Genomic DNA, 24,934 nt, shown 5'->3' with positions numbered 1-24,934 from the left:
TAAAGCTGTTTAAAGCCTGCATATTAGATCACATGCCAAAAAAAACAAGAAAAATGATAAAAAAAATGACCAATTTTGAAGAATCCCGTGAAGAACACTGTGCAGCCCGTGTTGTTCAAGGGCCTTGCCGAGTCCGTACAGTGAATCGGCGAGTCACTGTACAGAATCGCCCGGTTTTCTTTAGAATCGCCCGATTCTCTCTAGAACCGGGCGATTCCCAGTTTTTTGAACGATTCGAGACGTCTCCTGTCAATTCCGGCGTTTTTTTAATCACTGATTCCAACAGATGTGAGCTCTACACCACAACCTAAATCTAATGGAACCGACCCATCAACCATTCATTTTAGTACAATTACTTCAAGCAGCCAAGAATTGAACATGTCAGTGAACCCAACTTCTTCACTTCCCTTGTCCACTAATTTACCTGATAAGGAAAGAGCAAGAATGATTGTGGAGCAGAACAAAATGTTTTCTGCCCAGAAGCTTTCCCTTGTCTTGGATCTTGACCACACTCTTCTTAATTCTGCCAAGTTCATAGAAGTTGATCGAGTACACGATGAAATCTTAAAAAAGAAGGAGGAGCAAGACCGGCTCAAGCCTCGCCGTCACCTCTTCCGCTTTCCACATATGGGAATGTGGACCAAGTTGCGACCGGGGATTTGGAATTTTCTTGAGAGGGCTAGTAAGCTTTATGAGCTACACATTTGCACAATGGGAAACAAGGTATATGCTACTGAGATGGCAAGGGTGTTGGATCCCTCTGGGTCATTATTTGCAGGGCGTGTTATCTCAAAGGGTGACGATGGTGACCCATTTGACAGGGACAAGAGATTGCAAAAAAGCAAGGATTTAGATGGGGTTTTAGGGATGGAGTCTACAGTTGTTATCATAGATGATTCTGCCAAGGTCTGACCCCTTCATAAGCACAATTTGATTGTTGTTGACAGGTATACATATTTTCCCTGTAGCAGATGTCAATTTGGACTTCATGGACCATCTCTTCTCGTGATCAACCATGATGAAAGACCTAAGGATGGCGCATTGGCTCATCTTTGGCGGTTATTGAAACGATACACCAAAGCTTCTTCTCTAATCGGTCCCTGGATGAGGTAGATGTCAAAGAGATTCTTGCATGGGAGCAGGCAAAGATATTAAAAGGGTGCAAAGTGGTTTTTAGTAGGATCTTTCATGTTGGGTTCACAAACCATCACCTTCACCCACTTTGGCAAACCGCTGAGAAATTTGGGGCAATTTGCAGCAACCAGATTGATGATGAGGTCACTCATGTTGTGGCTATTTCTCTTGGTACTGATAAGGTTAACTGGGTTATGTCTACCGGTAGATATGTGGTCCATCCTGGATGGTTGGAAGCCTCGACCTTGTTATACAGGCGAGCGAATGAGAGGGACTTTCCAATTATGCCCCCTCCACCATCATCATAACAATCTATTGTTCTTTCTTTTTTTTTTGAAATGAACATAACCCAAAATACATGAAGCATTCTTCAAACCCAAAATACATGAAGCATCTAACGAAACCCAACTTAACTTGCTCCTTGGCAAAGCTCATAAACTAAAACCCTGCTTTGTCACTGACAAAACAAAACTCCGAAGTGAAGTGAGGTTACTGTCGCTTTACCCTTTCCTCACCTGAAGAACCCACCTCTTGTTGTTTCCTAAGCCTCATGTCAAGCTTTTCAGGGACAACAAGAAGCCACAACAGGAAATTTAAGCATTTATAAATCTCACATCTTAAAGCTCAACCCGAAACCTGACCAGAAGAACCAGATTAGGGACCTAAAAATATAGCCTCTGAGACCAGATAATTTGGACAAGCCAGAGTGAGTGATGACTCTTTCCCATTAAAAGTGGTCATATGAAACTCAACCTGAAACTAACAGGAAGAACCAAGTTAGGAAACTAAAAATTTATCATGTGAGACCATAATTTGGAGAGCCTAGGGTGAGTGATGATTCTTTCCCATTAAAAGTGGTCATATACACATACATATTGATAAAATATACATATAATGGGAAAATCTATTTTCGATTGGTCAGGAAGTTGGGTAATTCCAAAAAAGAGCAAGTGGGAGGTGAAAAAATAATACGTGATCTTATAAAAATACAAGAAACATGGGAAGTGGGGGAATCCAGCTCTGTTATAAAGGCATCAGTTACCATCATTTCCCTAAAATTGGATTAATTGAAATGGTGCTTTTTCCATAAGATTGCTAATTAAAAGAATTTAAACAATATTCAAAAGATATCCAATTAGATGTTAAATATTTTTTAAAAAATGGGTATTGTTTGTATAGAGTCGAGGATCTAAACAATCAAAGTAAAGTGTACCTTCAAATAGTGTCTAGAAATGTAGTTTCAATACTGGAAATCTTTATGATAGCCTTAAAATAATTTTTCATCTTTAAAATTTAAATCTGTAAATCGAGCAGATCTATGAAAATTTGAAAATCTTGAAAATTGACTGTCCAAAAATGCGTTACAAGATGCACTATTTCTAAAACTTGAAATCCATTTTTCTTTCTTAAGTCCATACATCTTGATGTCGAGATGATCAATTTGAGGATATTTGGGCATCAAAACAACCTCTTCTAGTGAAATTTTTTAGGCTGGCTCTTATACACATGAGCTAAGGAACACGTCAGAACAGACAACAGATCAAAACTTTGCAAACCTATTAACTTTAGTTGCCACGAAAACCGTTGATCTTTCTGAAACCACTTAATCACATTCATTGAATCCCATTAAGGATATAGCCACCATCAAAATTTCTAGCTACCAAAATCTTCAAACCATGTAAGATAGCAAGTAACTCAGCATGATTTGTCGTAGTAACACCACATGGACCAGCATAAGCCACTACCACGTTTTCTTACTAATCACGTATCACTCCACCAAATCCTTCTGGGACTGGGTTACCCAAAGAACTACCGTCAAACTTCAGCTTTAGTAACCCTTGGTCAACTGGCCTCCACCGTGCACTTGGTCTGCTTCTAGGCACATCTAATTGAAAAAGATTATTCAGATTAATCATCACATTGGACTTAGAGATTCCTCTGCTTACTTTTGAGACTGATAATCAAGACCACAACGAAAACTTGATATTGTTCAAAACCCTTCCAAAGCTCCAAACCACCCCTTCAAAGGTCCTTCGATTCCCTTAACCGTGAACTGACCATCGTTTTCAATTTCCCAAGTAATCTCATCCTCATTATACTGCTTGATATACATCAGCTCAATATCCTTGTACAAATTGATTGGAGGCTGATATAAATAGTTATGAATTCTATCATAAGGGAAGGTGATATTCTAGCAAACCTTATCATTCAGTATTTCCACTAGATCTGCAACAGCAACAGATGCTTGGGGAACGCTAACCTTCTCACAAAGAAAAAGATAAGCATATTTTAAAGGTATATCTCCCAACCACTTATAGTGTCAGAAGGAGATAGAAACCCCCGACCCAAGTAACCATATAGCATTACGATCAACCACTTTTTTTAAGGCATAAATATCTCTCCAAAGGAAAGAGATGCTATCCCTTCCACTTGCCCTGTTAATCCACATGTCATATCTATCCACCCCATATTTAGATACAAGCATTTTACATCACAACTGGTCTTTGCAGTAAATGCTTCGCCACCACCATTTGTACAAAAGCGCAACATTCATCAGAGGCAACCTTCGTAAACCCAGACCCCCTTCCCTCTTAGGTGTACACACCTTGTCCCATCTAATAAGATGAAACCTTCTCTCTTCTCCGAAAGAACCCTTAAGAAATTGCGCATCATAAACTGTATACGCTTTGCCATTGCTCTCGGCATAAGTAATAGAGACATTTGGTAGATAGGGAGATTAGCCAAATAAGACGATAGAAGAGTTACATGGCCCCCTAAGGAAAGATATTTTGGTTTTCAAATGTTTAACTTAAATTTCACTTTTTGAATAACACTGTCCCACATAGCCACCGGTAGATTGCCATTGAAAATCAAAAGACCCAAATATTTAAGAGGAAAACCCTCCACCTTGCAACCAAGCCTCCCTGCTAAATCTCGCACCACTACCTCATCGCAATTAACCCCAATCATTGCTGCTTTTTCCAAAATTAACCTTCAACCCCATGAGCACCTCAAACACTTCAAAAATCTCTCAATGTTAGCTAGTTGAGAAATATCTGCATCACAAAACATCAAAGTGTCGTCTGCTTATTGCAAATGGGTGACTTGCATACCAATCTGAGCCACCTTAGAGCCTGAAAAATTCCCCCTCTCAACAATTTTGTTAATCATTCTACTGAAGCATTCCGCATATAGGGTGAATAGAAAGGGTAATAAGCGATCACCATGTCTAAATCCCCTCGATGCCCTAAAAAAGCCTTTTGGGCTTCCATTTATAAGGACAGAAAAGTACGCCGTCGACAGACACCCAAAAATCCAACTTCTCTACTTAGATCCGAAACCCATATTTTTTAAAATCTCCATTAAAATACATCACTCCACTCTATCATAGGCTTTCTCCATATCCAACTTAACTGGTTCCCTACTTAACAACCTGATATTGATACATTCTTGTGTTGTGAGCACACTATCAAAGATCATCCTATCTTGAATAAAGGCCGCTTGGATATCAGAGACAAGCAGAGAAATGACCAACTTCAATCTCTACCAAAATTTTGTCAACGATTTTGTAAAGACTGGTGAGCAGACTGGTAGGTCGTATATCAGAGAGAGAACAGATCACACACATCTCTTAGGAATCAATGCTATAAAAGTAGCATTGACACCCTTCAACAATTCACCCGTATTCATAAACTCTCTCACCATATCCAATAAATCCACTTTAACCATTAGCCAGAATTTTTGAAAGAAGAATAACGGGAAACCATCTGGTCTAAGAGATTTATCATCCGAGAGTTTAAAAACTGTGCTTTTTAACATAGTTACCCCTATTTCAAGTTTGTTCGCAACTGCTTCAGGGATAGACATAAATGACAAACCATCTAATTTAGGTTTGAGAGGAACCTCAGAAGAGAAAGCTTTTTGAAAATGAGCAACTTTACTATTTTCCCATTCCAAATTGTCGTCTTCCTCAACCCCAGGGATAACTAAGCCCGATATATCTCTGCCTTCTACAACCCATAAAAGAATATTGAGAACCAAAAAAATTTTGTTTATCAAAGTTCACGAAGAAAGTATATGTCATTTATATTTTCAATAATATTGTAAATATTTATTTTATTAATAGATACACAAACCAAGTTCACTAAAGATATAAATTCATTTAATTATAACAAGGTCTATTGTGGGGCCTCCCCCCAAATTAAAGGTGGCAATGGACTTGGACCCAATGATCGGATCCGACTTGGGTCTGGTTATGGTTCCAAAAAATGGACCCGACGGGTTGGGACCCGATCTGAATAGTGTTAATACTAAATTAATATATTTAATATATAATATTTTAATAAATATAATTATACATAGTTAATTATAATATTTAAATAAATACATGTATATATTTAACATAATATTTCATATGTATATATTTATTTATTTATTTATTTATTTATTATTATTTTTCAGTCGGATCCAATCGAGTCTGAGTCTGGTCCCATAAATTTTTTCGGGTCCGGATCTGAGCCGACCCATTGCCATCCCTACCCAAACCTCTCAATATCTATTCACTAGACATGTGGTTCCAAAGGTATTTCACACATTATACATACATATATGTGGGGATTATATATACATATATATGGAGACTGACTTCACGTACTTGTTATATGGTAATATAATGAAACAATCTCTTAAAACTATATTAGAAGATATTTGTTTGACCCTAATTTTTCAATATATATTTTTTTTCATTCTAATGAACAATGGTAAAAAAACAAAAATTAAAAATGCACCCTAGAAAATATTTGTTTAGCCCAATTAATACATACCTTTCATTTTGGTGAGACGGCCTAAAAAGCAATATTTTTCCCTTTCCAAAATTTTTAGACGATTTTATTATCATTAGATGGACGATGTTAAAAAAAAAATTTACTTTATTTTGAATTCATAAAGGTCTAGATCATGAAATTCACCAAATAAATGGTCGAGATTCATTGTTGGACGGGACCCATTCTAACCATGTCTAAGGTGGAAGTTGAAATTTATTCTTTTGGGGTTGAGTATTAGATGAAGAGAGGGTGTGTGCAATTTTTTGGGTCACACAAGAAATAGTTTTTCAAAAGTATGGTGGTTTATGGATTTATACATGGTGCATGTATTATTATATATTAAGCGAGAGCAACACCCCTTTTATTATCGCGCCACATATCTTTTTTCATTCAATTCATATCCTTGTCTCTCCCACATTATACAAATTGTCTCTCTTTTATTTTTCTTAATTTACTTTTTCCATCTCTCCTACGTTTATCCATTATCTCTCTCTCTCTTTCTCTCTTTACATCCTACATGCATGCAAATACATAAAAATAGGTAACTCTTTTAGTTGCGTGATGACACATCATCTTCCCTTCATCTCTCCCACGTTTCTATATTAGCTCTTTCTCTCTCCATCCTACATACATAAAAATTTGTATACATAAAAATAGGTAACTCCTTTAGTTGTGTGATGATACCTCATCCTTCTTTCTATCAGTCCAATATTTATATGTTAGCTCTCTCTCTCTCTCTCTCTCTCTCTCTCTCTTTCTCTCTCTCCATCCTACATACATGAAAATATATACAAATAGGTAACTCCTTTAGTTCTATGATGACATCTCATCTTCTCTCTCCCAATTAAAGCAATTTTAATTTACTCATCTTTTCCTCTCTCCCACGCTTTTTATCTTTTAATTCTCACATAAAAATAGGTAACTTCTTTTCTAGTATGATGACACATTATCTTCTAGATAACTAATTTTTTTAATGTGGTGAGGCCTTCTCTTTCCTATTTCCCTAATTTAATTAAATTCATTTTTCTCCCCAAAAAACAAAATAATCTCCTGGTCATAAATATATCTAATACTACAATTGTAATTATTTAGTTATAAATACTAATAGTACAAGTATAAATTAGTTTTATTATAATTATCAATAATAATTATTGAATTATTATAAAATATATACTAATATAATACTACAATAATCTCACGTTTTCTCTCTATTCTCTCCTTTCACCAATATTCGCATGTACCTACTCTCTCTCCTAATAAATCAACTTTCCTAAAATTTCTCTCTTATTTTATCTCTCTTAATAAATCTCCTCCCGGTGCTATTTTTTTTCTCTTTCTTCTCACCAATATTTTCACGTACCTCTACTATCTCTTTGTCTTAATAAATCAACTTTCCTAAAATTTCTCTATCTATCTCCCCCACATTTCAAAACTACTCTATGTCATAACTTCCATTTACACATATTATATTTTATTTTCTTTCATATTTCAATAGAAACATTTTTCTATTCAGTGAACAATTGAATGTATGATATAAAATGAGGTCTATCTTCTCTCTCTATAATTATGTGAATGGATCGATTAGAAGCTCTCTCTTCTTAATCAAAAGTCCTTTTAAATTTTATAATTAATAATTAATTTTACGTGCAACACACGTGCATGTCACTCGTAATAAGAGATCAAAAAATAAGTTTTTAAAGCTCAAAAGAAATGAACCCTAGAGTCTTAGACGGAACATACATCAATCATTACAATTTCTATACCTCTTAAAGGTCATAATGAAGCATCTAGGAATAAGAAATGTTTTAAGATTCTAACAATATTTAGATTTTAAACACAATCATAAATTTAATTTAAAATAAGAAAAAGTTTATATAAGGTTGTAAATTTAAACAACTTTAAAAGTTAGAACTACGGATGCACCTCAAAAATCCATCGAAAAAGGTTTTTTAATGTTAAAAAACTCTCTAATTGATCATCTCAACATCGAGATGCATGACTATGAAAAATGAAAGGATTTTGAGTCCCAGAAATGGTGTATCTTACAACATATTATCTAGACCGTCCATTTTCAAGATTTCCATATGTTTATAGATCTACTTGATTTTAATCATTTTTAGAGTTTAAAATTTTATAATTAGATATGAAAATAGATCTTGAGAAAATCTTAAGACTATTTTACATCAAAATTATATGTTATTTGATAAAATTTGAAGATCCTTATGGAAACCACACCCTTTAAAATATTAACAATTAGATTTTTAAATCAGCATTCTATTTTGGTCTTAAAGACAATATTATTATTTTTAATGATTTTTGTATTTGTAATAAAAATATGTGATAGTTTATTGGGTCTTAATATTTTTAAAAGCATGTGAACTCATTCAAAATATAAATTTCTTTAACAATTTAAAAAGGGAAAAAATTTATATAAAGTTGCAATAGAATAAAAAATGCACCTAAAAAATCCAGCATAAAAAGTTGATTGATGTTGAGAAACCCTCTAATTGGTCATCTCGACATCGAGATGTATGAATATGAAAAGAAAAAAAGATTTCGAATCTACAAAGTACTTAATCTTGCAACACATTATTTGGACCATCCATTTTCAAAATTTTCATATGTTTTTGGATCTACTTTATTTGAACCATATTTAAAGCTTAAAAGTTTATAATTAGATATTAAATAGATTCTCAAGTCATCCTAAGAATCTTTATATCAAAATTATATTTATGATAGAATTTAGAGATGCACCTTAATTAGATTGTTTAAGGTTGCAACCTTATGCAAACCACACCTTTTCAAAAATAAAACATGGTCTCCTATTACCGAGATCAGTAGAAAAGCCAGCACAACCTTTATGAAATTTTAGATAATGTTATAAGGAACTTGAAAACGTACCGTATAACTATTTTTTAAAAATGAAAATGTAAGAAAAAATAAATCAATTAACATTCAATTGGAACATCAGACCAATAACCCATACAAAGAGGGATCTGATGTTGAAATCATCATACTGCTACACGTATATAATAAAATCTACAAAAATAATAATAATAAAAAATAAAGAAGAGGAAAAAATAATAAAGTCAAAGTATGGACCAGTTTGATGCATGGAACACCAGAGCATCCCATACAAAAGGGTTATTCGATAATGCAAATGGTGCAAGTCCGACATCGTATCCATCAGACCAAAAAATTGAACCGGCCCAGAAAACCGGCAAAAGCCTAGGTGAGTAACCGGTAACCGAATGGTTCAATTGGCATAATGGGGCAAGTCCAGGCCGATCCAAAGAGTATTTAAAAAATAAAAAATAAAACAATACAAAAAGTATATCGAAACCATGATTAAACAAAGGACAGCTAAGTGAAGTTGAAAAGTGAAAAAAAAAATTGGATTTTAAAAAGGACTAGGTTTCTATGCAGCCAATCCCGCATATGTAGAAATACGGGCCTCTTAATAAATCTATTTTTCAGATGGATTTTAAGACTTAACTTTTAAGGATATGTAACATGGAGATCATGGATATGAAAAAATAAATAAATTTTAAAAGTATAAATAATAATTCTGGTAAAAAAACATTTGGACCGTTAGTTTCCATTGTTTTTAGATGGAACACCTTCTTGTATCCAATCATAAGATGGACGGCTTACACTTTCTGGACTACATATGTAGACAGGAGGTCCACCCTGCATGAAACAATTTTCCTTTTCAAAAATCGATTTGTGATTAGGGGTATTTTTTATTTTAAAAAAATAAATATGAAAATGTAAATATAATTATTCATAGCTAAAACATTATCCAATCTTTGCCAAAATGATAAAAACAAAAAAAACAAAAACAAAAAAAAGAAGAAAAAACCATTACAAATAATTCCCTTCTTTCTTGGGCTTTTATATATATGTTTTAATTTTATTTCAAAATACCCAATCAGACCATTAAAAACAGCCAAAACTGAATCAGCCAATGCCCGGTTCCAGTTTGACTGGCTGGTTTCGAGTTGGAACAACCGAGTTTGCAAACACTTCATCAGAATACCCCCATAAATTGTGAGGTCTTAATTATTTACCACCATCCGATGTGAAATCTTATAACTTAGATGTGTCATAAAGTTCGAGAAATTGTTTTTTTGAAATTTGAGCTTGGTCAGTGGAATAAATGTAGCCATCTAATTTCACATTCAATGGTCAAACTTAATTGTGACCAACTTACTTCAAAGATAAATGGTCTCATTATATCTTTTCCTTATACTGAATTAAACCAATCACATTACACCTTATAGAGCACAAGGTGGTCACAATTTACCTTTATTACAAGGTGGTCACAATTAATCTTGACTATTGGATGTAAAATTTGGTGGCTACATTTATTCCATATACCAAGCCTAAAGTTTAAAAGAATTTTTTTCGAACTTTATGATGCACCTATGCTATCAGATTTCACATCAGATAATGATAAGTAATTATGACCACCTTGTAGCAAAGGTAAATGTAGCGGTAGCATTAGCTCGGGTATGAGTCAGGTTTGCCTCGACTCAGACCTAGATCCGAATAGATTCGGATCCAGGTTTTGGACCCAGAGCCAACATGTCGGGTCTAAAAAGTGGATCCATACCCATATGCATTGGGTCTCAGGTCTACCCCATCGAGTCTCGTGTCCCTTGTCACCCTCACTATGAGCTTCTTTTTCTTTTTTTTATCTGTCTTTTTTTTGCCATCATATACCCATATTATTGGCAACATGGTCACAATCACCCGCTATTAGATTTCAAGCCGTATGATTTATAAATGGTCCCTTGCAAACCTTAAGTAAATGGTCTCATTTATAATATATATATATATATATATATATATATATAGGAAGATACTACAAAACTCCTATATGCGAAAATAAACAGTGATTTCGCCTACCCTCATCACCATCCAAACTTCATCGCACAGTCACAGTTGTACGATAGTGTTTCAATTTTTTTTTCTATTTTTTTATTGATAGAAGTGATTTGGAGTTTGGAGCGTGTATACATTTTAGTGAGGCTTACCTAATAAAAATATGAAAAAAATAATTCAAAAAATATAAATTGACTACCCTCGTAAATTTTTTGAGGTATTTTGTCAATTTATATTTTACGAATTATTTTTTTTCATATTTTTATTAGCTGCGCCTCACTAATATGTACACACACTCCATATTTTAAGTAATTTGGATTTGTAGAAAAAAAAATGAAAATAAAAATACTACCTGACAATTGTGACCGTACGATGAAGTTTGGATGGTGATGAGGGTAGACGAAATCACTGTTAATTTTCGCCGATAGACGTTGGGAAGAGTTTTCCATATGTATATATATATATATATATATATATATATATGAAAAAGCTTAGGTGAGCCCACAAGCTCATGGAATAATATATATATCTGACGTACACAGATGTCTAGTAGTGTTTGAATTTTAAGTTTTTTCTACAAATCTAAATTATTTGAAAATTTAGACGTGTGTTCATTTTTTCCTGTGAGCTAGTGGGCTCACCCTAGCATCTTCCATATAGGCTATATATATATATATATATATATATATATATATATATATATATATATATATATATATATATATATATATATATATATATATATAAGATCATGTCAGTCCAATGGCGTACTACTAAAATAAACGTCAAATCTAGGCCGATTTGACGATCCTGGATGTCCGGTAGTGTTTGAATTTTAATTTTTTTTACAAATGAGAATGATCTAAAATTTGGAGGGTATGTACATAAAAAAATAGATGAATCTTTGAAAAATATAAAAAAAATATTTAATATGAAAACAATTGACCAAAATACCCCTGAAACGTTTTGGGGGTATTTTGGTAAATTATTTTTTTTGCAGATTATTGTTTTTATATTTTTATTAGGTAAATATTGATGAGAAAAATATACAGCTATAATTTCAAGTGATTTGGATGTATAGAAAAAATATTAAAATTCAAACACGAAAAGAGGTCATGATTATCGGCCCAGATTCAATCTAAGCCATTGGCATTGCCTGTAAAGGTTAGCTAGTGGGCGTACTGAATTCATTCCCATATATATATATATATATATATATATATATATATATATATATATATATATATATATATATATATATATATATATATATATATATATATATATATATATATATATATATATATATATATATATATATATATATATATATATATATATATATATATATAGGGAAAAGTTTATATAGGGTTGCAACATTAAAGTGTAGAATAACAGATTCACCTCAAAAATCTATCGGAAATGTTGTTTTAATGTTGAAAAAACCTCTAATCAATCATCTTGACATCGAGACGTATGAATATGGAAAAAAAAAAGTTTTTGAGTCCTGGAAATAGTGTATCTTGCCACACATTATCTAGACTATCCATTTTCAAGATTTTCATATATTTATAGATCTACTTGATTTTAACCATTTTTGGTATTTAAAATTTTCTAATTAAGTATGAGAATAGATTTAAGATAATACTAAGAATATTTTACAACAAAATTACATGTTATGATAAAATTTTAAGGTGCACCTTAATGGGATTGTTTAAGGTTGTAACCTTATAGAAACGCCACCCATATATATATATATATTTATTTATATATATTCTAATTAGGTACGAAAATAGATTTTAAGATAATACTAAGAATATTTTACAACAAAATTACATGTTATGATAAAATTTTAAGGTGCACCTTAATGGGAATGTTTAAGGTTGTAACCTTATAGAAATCGCACCCCTATATGTATATATATATATATATATATATATATATATATATATATATATATATATATATATATATATATATATATATATATATATATATATATATATATATACATACATAAATACATATATATTAGCCACTAGTTAACCGCTACGTTGTTAGCCAACGACCCAGATTGAATTTTTATCCGATCCAATGATCACAATTTTATATATATATATATATATATATATATATATATATATATATATATATATATATATATATATATATATATATATATATATATAAGATAATCTAAAAGTTCACAACCCTTCAAATTACAACGGTTAATGATAGAATGAGTTGCGAATGGTAGATTTATTAACTTTGTGGTTTATTTTTTTAAAAAAAATTACTTTTGTGATATTTTGATCATTAAGTAAGAATAATTTTGTAAATATCAGTAAAAGACTATAAGTATTTTTGTCATCTCCATAAGACGTAAAATAAAAAATTTTGCTAAAGAACATGGGCACTCTATAAATAAAGTTCCAGAATACTAACTTTCAAAATACCATTATTGGCGAGATGATTAAGAAGTCATTTATCCCATACTTAGAATCTAATGGTACTATTATTTTGACTTACCAAAAGATTTCATACTGCATAGGAGTATATGGTCCATTTACTTCTGCATACGAGTATATGGTCCATTTACTCCCTTGGGCAATACCAATTTAGGAGTAACTCCTAGACAATAAATTTTGGGAATATAACCTCTTCAGTCTATAAACCAAACTCAAAACATGAATAAAAAAATTGCACTTTAAAAGATAATATCTCAAAATTGAACATAGATCATCAAATTTTAGAAGGGTGTAGTCCAAGTGAAAGAAACTAAAAATTCAATTTTTTTCTTTTGAAAATATATCTAGTAAGTCTTGTGCAGTTCTACAAGTTTCATATTGAAAAGTCCTCCCTAGTAAATCTTGTGACCCAGTGAGTAGATATACAGTTCGTGTATGCGGCAGCACATTATAAAATCTTTTGGCATGACGGTATAATCGTGTGGATTTTTCATGCTATAGTATAACGAATGGGCCTTTTGCGGCATTGGATAAAAGAGAGGGCATTTGGTCCCTAAAGGTTGTTTTTCCTGACATTTGACAAGCGGATGTACTACTGGTAGAAAAACCGAGCCAGCTAGACCGCGTAGTTCTGGTTTGGGTGGTTTGGGTAATCTATTTGTATTTAAATAATAATAATAATAATAATATATATAAATTTTAAAAAATAAAAAATTTATTTTGTAATGTATTTTTTTAATATTTTTTACATTATGACAAACATTAAAAATTACTTTTGTTATTAACACTTACTTTAATTCAAAAATCGAATCGATAAAATCTATTTTTATTTTTATTTTCCAGCTTCACTTGAATGTGTTTCATTTTAATCTTTCTTTATATGATTTTCATATTTTAGTGGATTTTTATGTTTGTATTTTTTTTATTTCTTTAATACTTTTTTAACCGACTAGGATTTATCCGGTTAAAACGATTGAATCGGCCAGTTTACTGATTATGCCAATTAAAATATTTTCAGACCTATGTCTAATTAACCGTTCCGATTTTGCGAACATTGCTACTTACTATTCGCACAGCCCAAAAGTGCGCTGCGCCTGAAAAACCATGCGACTCAAAATTCTAATCCTTGAATGGTGAGAGACGAGTAAATTAGAGAGAGAAAGGAGAACGCCAAGGGAGAGGTAAAGAATAATTGGAAAGAGAGAAAGAAGCCGGAAAGGAGGTCGCCTGGGTGTGGAGAAGGGAGAAGAATAAGGAGCGTGTATACTATGCTCCCTCAGGAGCATATTATACATTTACTCCCTTGGGCAAAACATTTTTTTTGATTTTTTTTATTTAAAAATTTGGAATCTATCTAATTATAATTAAATGATAATTTTTAAACTAAAAGATTTGATTTTGAGTTCTTGAACATTTAGATCATTCCCTCAAAAAATTGGACGGCTCTAGTGCAATCTTTAGATGCTAATTTTCTTAGGTACATAAAAAAAAAGAGCTCGGGTTTGGTTGGTTAGCACTTGACGATTTGCAATACTACGTCCTAAACCCAATTCCCTCGACTCACCAAAAAAAAAAATCTTAGGTATACGAAGAGTTTTGTTTTTTTAGGTGTGTTAGAAGTTGGTTGCCTGCCTCTCGAGATCATAGTTAGTAAATCGTTGTTTAATCGGCGATGTTTTAAAAAAATTGGCATTTTAATGGAAACAGTTTTAAACGCCGACCTTTTGAAAAGGTCGTGAAACAATCGCGTACTTTTTATAAAAATGTTTAAAATGTGTTTTTTTCTTAATTCAATTTAAATCAGGCCAAAAAATCGTATCTTTTTTTACCTATAGTTTTTTTTGCCCCTGTTTTGTGTATTGCAGCCATTGCTACTTTCATGCTTTTGAAAAAAAATATTATTTCAAAAAAAAAAACCCAAGATAAAAGTTTGTATCCCCACTATGCTCTTCAAAGCCACAATTGCAGGTTGAAAGTATGAATTTTTTTTTCCTTTTTTTAAAAATTTAAATACAGTTGCTATTATGGAAAATCATTGTGTAAATGAAATAATACCATCTATAGCAAATCATTTCGTAAAGTAAATCATTGTGTAAAGAAAAATCATATACATGTAAATTTCTGTTATTATTTGTGATAATTGTTTTTATGAAAATAATGTTTATGCCACAAAGTATAGCTCAAAACATAGTCTTTTACTGATGAATGAGATGCAGAGAGTGTGAGTATAGGTTTTTTATTATGCGATAACAAAGATAAACAATATAGTGTAAACCGTAAACTTACAGGAGCAAGCAATCCCCCAAACTTGCTGTTTCCCTAACAAAATTAAAAACCCTCTTACTTTTCTCTCTCTAAAAATTAGGATCTCTTTACAAATCAAAAAAATCCGTTAAGGCCTCTTCACAAATAAGTATAATTAGGGCTTTTTCTCAAACAACAACTCAGCATAATTAGGGCTTTCTCTCAAACAACAATAACTCAAATAAGAGAGAAAGTTCCTCTTCAAACTATCTCAAATCATCGTCCCATCTTCCTTTCCTTTTCTCTCTCTAAAAATCAGTTAGGGCCTCTTCCATATTAGGATTTGTGAAGCCGATGAAGTCTTCCTTCTTCCTTCTCTCTATATAAACCAAAGCCGATGAACTTTTCCTACTTCCTTCTTCTCTCTCTATAAACCCTAATAGCTATGAGCCTCTTCCTTCGTCCTTCTTCTCTCTCTCTAAACTATAAACACATGGATGTGAAACCCAAATCTCTAGGAGCCTATTTTGAATTAACGAAATTCATAAAACTTTAACCATAGTTATGTAGTGACCATAGCTACCATACTATAGTTAAATTATTGTAATGAGAAAAAAAAAATCGTGCACTTTTTTTTTTGGTACTAGCTAAGTAGGTGTCATGTTTTAAGTATTTAATGAATTTATGTAGTATATTTGTCACTATACAATAGTTAAAGTATTTAATGAATAAATTTATATAGTATATTTGTTTTTGGTATGTAATAAGTAAGTGGGATGTTTCTTAAAATATTTCATGGGTAGGTTTATATGGAACATTTTTTTAGTATATACTAGTTAATTATGTATTTAATATTAGATGATTGGATGAGAGTCATGAGACGTCTAAATTAATTGACTAAATTATATTAGTCTAGTAGAGTTTTTATGGATGAATTAGTTATTGATAGCTTTGACATAATTTTTAGTTTTTAGAATTTCAAAATTTCTAATATTATAAATTTATCCGATTTTTTGAGCCTAATCCGATATATTGGCGATACCTTTACATGAAGTATTTTTTCCGATCCATATTTTTTACCCGATTTTTTCATCCGACTTTTTAAAATAAAAACGATTTATTTCTGATTTTATGGTGAGCCGATTTATTGATAGTTCTCGACTTGCTATCTATGCTCGAGATCATATCCCAAAATTTAAGACGTGAAATATTTAAGAGGTAAAAGACACTCCTAGTGTTAGTTTTTTGCAAGGGAGTAAAGGATAGTATGTTCTTGTTTTTTTTTTGAAATAGTGTATTCCTATCTTTTGGCATGAATAAACATGAACACTAGTTATTGTAATATTTGAGTTATTATAAAACATCCATCTTAAAGATGGATGCAAATAGGTGGTCCATCTAAAAACAAGTGTAGCGGTCCAATAATATAATTATGATATGAGTAATAATCCTATAGGACCCTCCCCCATCCATGTGTGTAAGACCTCAAAAGATCACCATTAATGTTGACACAAATTTTTAGAAAAAGTTATCACATGGGTGTGGGACTTGACTTTTCTATAGATCCGTACCAAATTCAATGGTGATCATTTGGGGTCCTATCTGTTGGGTTTATATGGCGTTTAAAGGCCTTATGAGTGTGTAATGAAAAACATTTATTATAGTGGAACATAAACTCAATGGGAGTGTGGTCCCTCGAGGACCATACTAAACAAATGATGGTTGTTGATACCGAAATGTGCTTGACGATCTAGGCCAGTCAGTTAGAAAACTAAAGGTACCTGGGCATAAAGAATAAACCGGGAATAGTTTTGGGTTAGCCCTTGATGAGGTCAGAGCCTATACCTAGATGAGTAAGCCGAGGGACTGTGTGACCCTTATGTGTGATGGTAGGCGTACCGAGACGGGGGTCAAAACCTCATCCATGTTTCATCACACGTCATGCATATCGATAGATCGTTCGAGAAAGCCAGTTATCCACCTTTGGGTGAAGCGTATGTATGTGCGAGAGATACCTCTATGCGCTATAGAGCTGTGGTCGTATCAGGTCATGGTGACCTTGACTCGTCTCTAGCCAGTTATTACTTTGATATCAAGTTTTGTTATTTTTTGGAAAGTCTATCTTATGAGCATATGGTCAAATATTGTTTGGGAAATATTGACCATATCTTATATTGATTATTGATTGAATATCTTGACTTGATATTTCTTGATATATTCTTATAAAATATATGAGATGGATAATGCAATTTTATGGAATGTATGATATCTTTAATAGATTTAATTTATTTAAATATATTGATGGGAAAATGATTTAAAGAAAGGGGAGTAATGGTTCATGCACCTTCTATAATGTTGATGACTCATCTATGAAATGGATGACTCAGATCTCTCACCCCACAAGTCACCTTGATCAATACTCCATATTCAATCTCAAAAAAGAGGCAAACTATGGGAAACCCTAAAGAAACCTAGACTTAAGGGTGCTCTCTCCCATCTCAATACACCTCTCTCTCTCCCATAAACTCTCTCTCTCTCTCCTCCCTAGGGGTCACGCTCCTCTCTCCTCTTTGATTTTCTCTCTTTACTCTCTTTCTCCTAAAAGACTCTAGGGGGCACACCCCAACATAAAGATTCTCTCTCTCTCTCTCATGATCTAACTTAAGGGTTGGGAAAATTAGAGTTTGAGCCTATTATTTTGGAGTTAGGGTTTTGTAGAGATTTAAGGGTGGTTACCTAGTTTGACCGAAATTAGCTTTCCCTATTCGAGATTGAAGCTAGACTATTGATCTTGGGCCATTAGATGTAGTGACTTAGTGTGGGGTGTAATAAGCCCAGTTGAGGTAATCTCCAGCGTCTTCTCTTTAACTTACTTTGCCATTTTATTTTATATTCTCAAGAAAAAATGTTAAGTTGTAAAAAAGACATCAAGTGGTTGAGTTTTATTTTATTATGGTCATACTTTATTTTGAAATATTTTGTAAAAAGACCATTTGTAAGTGATCCTTCGTCAAAATACAAAAAGGGTGATTATTATCATTAAAAAAAAAAATGTATTCCCTAGCAAAAAGATCACATAAGTCTAACTTTCAATAGTATCAGAGCGATGTTTTACTTGATTGTCATTATGAGTCTTTTCTTATTTTTTCTTTGCTTGAGAATAGAAAAGGTATGACTGCTCGTACTTTCATCTCAGAGATTATGAAAGTTATAAAGTTTGATGGGACCAACTTTGTTTCATGGAAAAGAAAAATCAAATTTGTGCTTTATGAGGAAAACTTGCATGAGATACTCTTTGAGGACTGACCTCGTTGTCCAACTGACGACTCATCTCAAGAAATCAAAGATGAGTACGCCAATTGGAAGAGAAGGAATTTGAGATGCAAACATATTCTTTTATTTGCCATGACTGACTCATATGCTTCTGAGTATGAGTCAATCTATACTGCAAGTGAGATTTATGATAAACTTGAGAGAGAGTATGTTGAACCCTCTCTTATGAAGCAAATGAGGTATAATGAGTTAAAGATGACAGAAGGTACCAAGTTTGCAGATCATTTGCACGTATTTCGCGCGCTAGTCAGAGAGCTAAAAGACACAGGCATGAAACCCACTGAATCTATGCAAGTGATTCATCTTATGAATTCACTTCCTAATTCATGGGACACCTTCATATCTTCTATCTCAGCTAGAAGGAAAGCACAAAAACTGGAGGAGCTCATCACTACATTCAAAGCAGAAGAGGAGAGGAAACATTTAAGGTAACTACTGACAACAACTCCAAGGGAAGCTATGCATATGGTAAAATCTCGACCTTCTTTTAAATTTAAGAAAGAAAAGGGAAGAAATAATTTTCAAAAGAAAAAATATTTCAAAAGGATAAGGGAGTAAGGAGAGAGACTCGAACTTGTTTTATTTACAAGAAGGTGAGCCATATAGCCAATAGTTGTCGGTTCAACAAATCTAGATGGACCAACAAGGAATTGACATGTGTGGTTTTTGAGTTTATGCTGGCAGACCCCAAAGGAGCTTTTTGGTGTCTTGAATTGGGTGCTATGGCCCATGTCACAACATCAAGGATGATTTCCGTTCTTTCACTCCCATGGGGCCAGGACATCAGCATATTTACATGGGAGGATATCAGAAGACTAATGTACTTGGAGTTGGAGATTTCGAGCTGAAACTGAAGAGTGGGAGCACCTTGATCCTCAAGCAAACACTTTATGCTTCTGATATAAGGAAGTGTTTAGTTTCGGTCGCTAAGATGTCTATGGCTGGATTCATTACCACTTTCATTGAGGAGAAAGTGGTGGTCAAGAAGGGGAGAGATGTGATCATGACTGGACGACTTGTAGATGGGCTATTTACTATTGAAATAAAAGATATAGTTGCTTATGTCTCGTCCCCTAATGAATTAGATGCTACCCTATGACATATGAGGTTAGGACACATTAATATCAAACAAATGGAAAGATAGAAAAATGATGGGATTCTTCAAAATTATAAGGGAGATTTATCGAAAGTGTGCGAGTCTTGTGTGCAAAGAAAACTAATAAGGAAAAATACCACCAGGGCAAAAAGAGCTACTAGTGTATTGGAAATTATTCATAGTGACATATGTGGACTTATGAATGTGACCACCAAAAGTGAAAAAAGATATTTTATCTTTTTTATTGATGACCACTCGCGATTGGCCATGTGCACCTTATTCAAACAAAATCGGAAACCCTAGAAAAATTCAAAGAATATAAAGCCGAGGTAGAGAATCAAACCAACCTGAAAATCAAAGTTCTTAGAACCGATAGAGGGGAGAATATTCATCTGATATTTTCAAAGAACTCTGCGTTGAAAATGAAATTATCCATCAATACACCATGCCTTATACTCCCAAACAAAATGGTGTAGTTGAGAGACGGAATATGACATTAGTTGAAATGGTAAGGAGTATGATGGGGCATGCAATTCTCTCTTTAGACTTTTGGAGAGAAGCCGTGTTAGCCTTAATCGGACTCTCACAAAAGCTGCCCCACTTACTCATCACGAAATTTTCACAGGTTGTACTCCCTCCCTTGAACACCTTAGAGGTTGGGGTTGCTCAGCCAATGTCTTTATCCCATATCAAAATATAACCAAATTGAAACCCAAAACTGTCAAAACCATTTTAATTGATTACCCAAGTCATGATAATGGGTATCGATTCTACAACCTTGAAATATAAGGTGTAAATGAAAGTCTCGATGCTCACTTCTTCAAGGAAGAGTTCCTTGAAGCAAGGATGAGTAGAAAACCAGCCAACTTTTATGAGGATGCAAAAAATAAGGATGTAATTCGAGACCTTGAACTTAAAACTTCTAAACCAACCCAACCTGAACCTGGACTCCCTAAAGAAAGTGAACCTTTACCTGAACTAAGACGAAGTAATCGAGTCAATAGACTACCTCTATACCTGGAACATTTTGTGTACCTTGGGAAATATTTTGATAGGGTTGGGGAAGATCTAGATTCAGAGCTTAAAACTTACCGTGAAGCTTTGACTTGTTCTGAAAGGGAATACTGGGTAGAAGTCATGAAAGATGAGTATGCTTCTATTAACTAAAACCATACCTCTACCTCAAAAACGGAAGGCCATAGGTTGTAAGTGGATTTTCAATAAAAAATTAAACTCTGAATAGAAAATATAAAAATACAAAGCTAGGTTGGTTGTAAAGGGTTTCACTCAAAAAGAAGGGATAAATTATGAGGAAACCTTTTCCCCTGTTGCCAAATGTCCATCCATCTGAATCCTTATAGCTATAGCGGCCCATTTGACTTTGAGGTCCATCAAATGAATGTTAAAACAACCTTTCTAAATGGGGATTTAAAAGAATAAATTTATATAACCCAACATGAGGAATTCGAGAAGGGGAAAGAGAACCTAGTGTGTAAACTTAATAAATCCTTTTATGGCCTGAAACAAACATTGCAACAGTGGTACATAAAATTCCAAGGGACCCTTACTCTTGTAGGGTTCTCTACAAATAATGAGGATTATTACATATATCAAAAGGTTAGTGGGAGTGATGTGGTCTTTATATCGTTATACGTGGATGATATGCTATTTGTTAGTAGCTCAATTACCCTAGAATTAGAGACGAAAAATTTTCTTGCACAACACTTCAATATGAAGGATCTTGGAGAAGTTTCATATGTGTTGAGCATTAAGATAATAAGAATCAGGAGAGAGAAGACTATCAAATTTTCCCTGATAACCTACTGTAGGAGGATACTGAAAATGTTTGATATGAGTATGTGTAAGCCCATGTCTACCCCAATTAACAAAAATACGAAGCATAGTAATAAAATGTGTCCTACCGAAGATATGAATATAAGAGCCATGGAGAGAGTGTCGTACAGGAGCACAGTTGCGTCCCTTATGTACACCATGATGAGAACAAGGCCTGACTTGTCCTTCGTCATGAGTCTGGTGAGAATTTCCAAAGCAATCAAGGAGATAAGCATTGGAAACCAGTTAAAAGAATTATTAGATATTTAAAAGGGATCATGAACTATGCGCTCACATATAAAGGGGGAACTGAAATAACAATAGAGGTATATTCAGATGCAAGCTATCTCGCGGATCCAGATGATGCGAAGTCTACATCTGGGTATGTGTTTATGCTTAGAGGAGGTGCAGTTTCTTGAAAGTCAAAGAAACAAGATATTGTGGCTTTGTCTACCATGGAATCCGAATATGTGGCATGCTGTATAGCAGCCAAGGAAGCCGTGTGGATTAAGAAGTTTCTGAATCAACTTAATTTTCATCATATATGTTGTGAGGCAGTGCGAATTTTCTGCCACAACACGACGGCTATTTGTGACTCTAAGGAGCACTGGTTTCACAAGAATTCCAAGCATACCAAGCCATACTTCTATCACTTGAGAAATAATGTGAGATTGAAAGAGATCAAGATCAGCTACATATCTATAGATTTGATGAATTCAGACCCTCTAACTAAGGGAGTTATCCTTAATGTTTTTGTAAGACGTGAGAGAGATGGGGATGAGAGAAAGTGAGTAAGAGAGAATGTAAGTCATTCAAAGGCCAAGTGAGAGATGTTGGGTTTATGTGGCCTTTAAGGTCCTTATGACTGTGTGAAAAATATTTATTATAGTGGAACATAAACTCAATGGGAGTGTGGTCCCTCGAGGACCATACTAAGCAAATGATGTTTACTGATACCGGATTGTGCTTGACGATCTAGGCTAGTCGGATGGAAAATCCAAGGTATCCGGACATAAAGAATAAACTGAGAAGGGTTTTGGGTTAGCCCCTGATGAGGTCGGAGCTTATGCCTGGATGAGTGAGCTAGGGGAATGTGTGACCCTTGTGTGTGATGGTAGGCGTAGAGACGGGGGTCAAAACCTCATCCATGTTCCATCACACGGCATGCATATCAATAGATCATTCGAGAGAGTCAGTTATCCACCTTTGGGTGAAGCGTATGCATGTGCGAGAGATACCCCTATGCGCCATAGAGCTATGGTCGCATCAGTCGTAGTGACCTTGCTTGTCTCTAGGGGAGGACCTGTAATCTACAGACTGGGATTGCGACTCCTTGACTCATCGTTCAGACTTTCGTGACCCGCTAATGAGCCCCTGCTTGGACTGCAGGTCATGGGAAATACTGGGTCGGTTCGATAAAGCAAGTGTGGTCTGTAGTCCACAGTTAAAGTTGTACCCCGTGATCATTGATAGAATTCCTAAACTATATGGATCCACTGCCCATCATATTAATTTAATTGTGTTCTTTTTTTTTTATAGAAATTATTTTAGATTTATTATTTGAATTTTTATAAGTCATATGATATTTTATTTGTGATTTTTGGAATTATAAGAATGAAGTTATTGATTTTACAATTATATAAAATTCAAATAATGTTTAAAGACTATTTTAAAATATTTATAAAATTTTCATGGGAGCCCACCATGTAGCAAATGGGTGGGGGCCCACATGTGCCACATATGGGTGGCATGCCCCACCCATGGCTTCCTTTCTTATTACTTTGATATCAAGTTTTATAATTTTTTGAAAAGTCTATCTTATAAGCATATGGTCAAATATTGTTTGGAAAATATTGACCATATCTTATATTGATTATTGATAGAATATCTTGACTTGATATTTCTTGATATATTCTTATGGAATATATGAGATGGATAATGTAATTTTATGGAATGTATGATATCTTTAATAGAGTTAATTTATTTCAATATATTGATGGAAAAATAGTTTAAGGAAAAGGGGATAATAGTTTATGCACCTTCTATAATGTTGATGGCCCATCTATGGAATTGATAGCTCATATCTCTCACCCCACAAGTCACCTTGATCAACGGTCCATATTCAATCTCAAGAAAGAGACAAACTATGAGAAACCCTGGACCTAAATTTCACTATAAATATGAGTGCTCTCCCCCATCTCAACACACCTCTCTCTCTCCTTCCTGGGGTCATTCCTCTCTCTCTCTCCTCTCTAATTTTCTCTCTCTACTCTCTCTCTCTCCTAAAAGACCCTAGAGGACACGTCCCAACATAGAGACTCTCTTTGTCTCTCATGATCTAACCTAAGGGTTGGGAAAATTAAGGTTTGAGTCTAATTATTTTGGAGTTAGGGTTTTGTAGAGATTTAAGGGTGGTTACCTAATTTGACCGAAATTAGCTCTCGATTCAAGATTGAAGCTAGACCGCTGATCCTGTGCCATTGGATGTGGTGACTCGGTGTGGGGTGTAATAAGCCCGGTTGAGGTAATCTCCGGCATCTTCTCTTTTACTTACTTTGCTCTTTTACTTTATATTCTCAAACATAGGGTTAAGTTGTAAAAATGACATCAAGTGGTTGAGTTTTATTGTATTGTTGTCCTACTTTATTTTGCAATATTTTGTAAAAAGACCATCTGTAAGTGATCCTTTGCCAAAATACAAAAGGGGCGATTATTATCATTAAAAAAAAAATTGTATTCCCCGACAAAAAGATTACATAGGTCTAACTTTCACTACACACATGAGTGGGGGAGGATCCTATAGGTTCATTTCTCTTATTATATTTGTGCCTGACTTGGCCATAGGATTTTCTTTTTCATGTTTATCGAGAGGCAAATAATGCTGCTGACCGCCTAGCTAAGTTCGGCATTTCTCTTTCCTCCCTTTCTATTCAGCTAAGCTCAGCATTTCTCTTTCCTCCTTTTCTATTTAGCTTCCCCTAATTCTAACATTGTAATTTCATGCTGTTGGAGCAATTTATCAAAAAAAAGCTTATGAACATTGTCAAAAATAATAATATTATTATTTTTAAAAAATCATATTCATGATCTCCATGTTAAAGATTATGTATCCTCTA

At 33.6% G+C, this 24,934-nt stretch overlaps 1 pseudogene; it reads left to right on the top strand.

The window, feature by feature from the left end:
• Window positions 1-378: 378 nt before the first annotated feature.
• On the top strand, window positions 379-1,442 carry LOC110008170 (RNA polymerase II C-terminal domain phosphatase-like 3; annotated as a pseudogene).
• Window positions 1,443-24,934: the final 23,492 nt, after the last annotated feature.

Source organism: Amborella trichopoda, chromosome 11 (assembly GCF_054954075.1).
Source record: "Amborella trichopoda isolate Santa Cruz 75 chromosome 11, AtrichopodaSantaCruz75HAP2 v2.0, whole genome shotgun sequence".
Lineage (NCBI taxonomy): Eukaryota > Viridiplantae > Streptophyta > Magnoliopsida > Amborellales > Amborellaceae > Amborella > Amborella trichopoda.
Note: the sequence above shows the minus strand (reverse complement) of the source record. Positions and strands in the feature narration are given on the sequence as shown.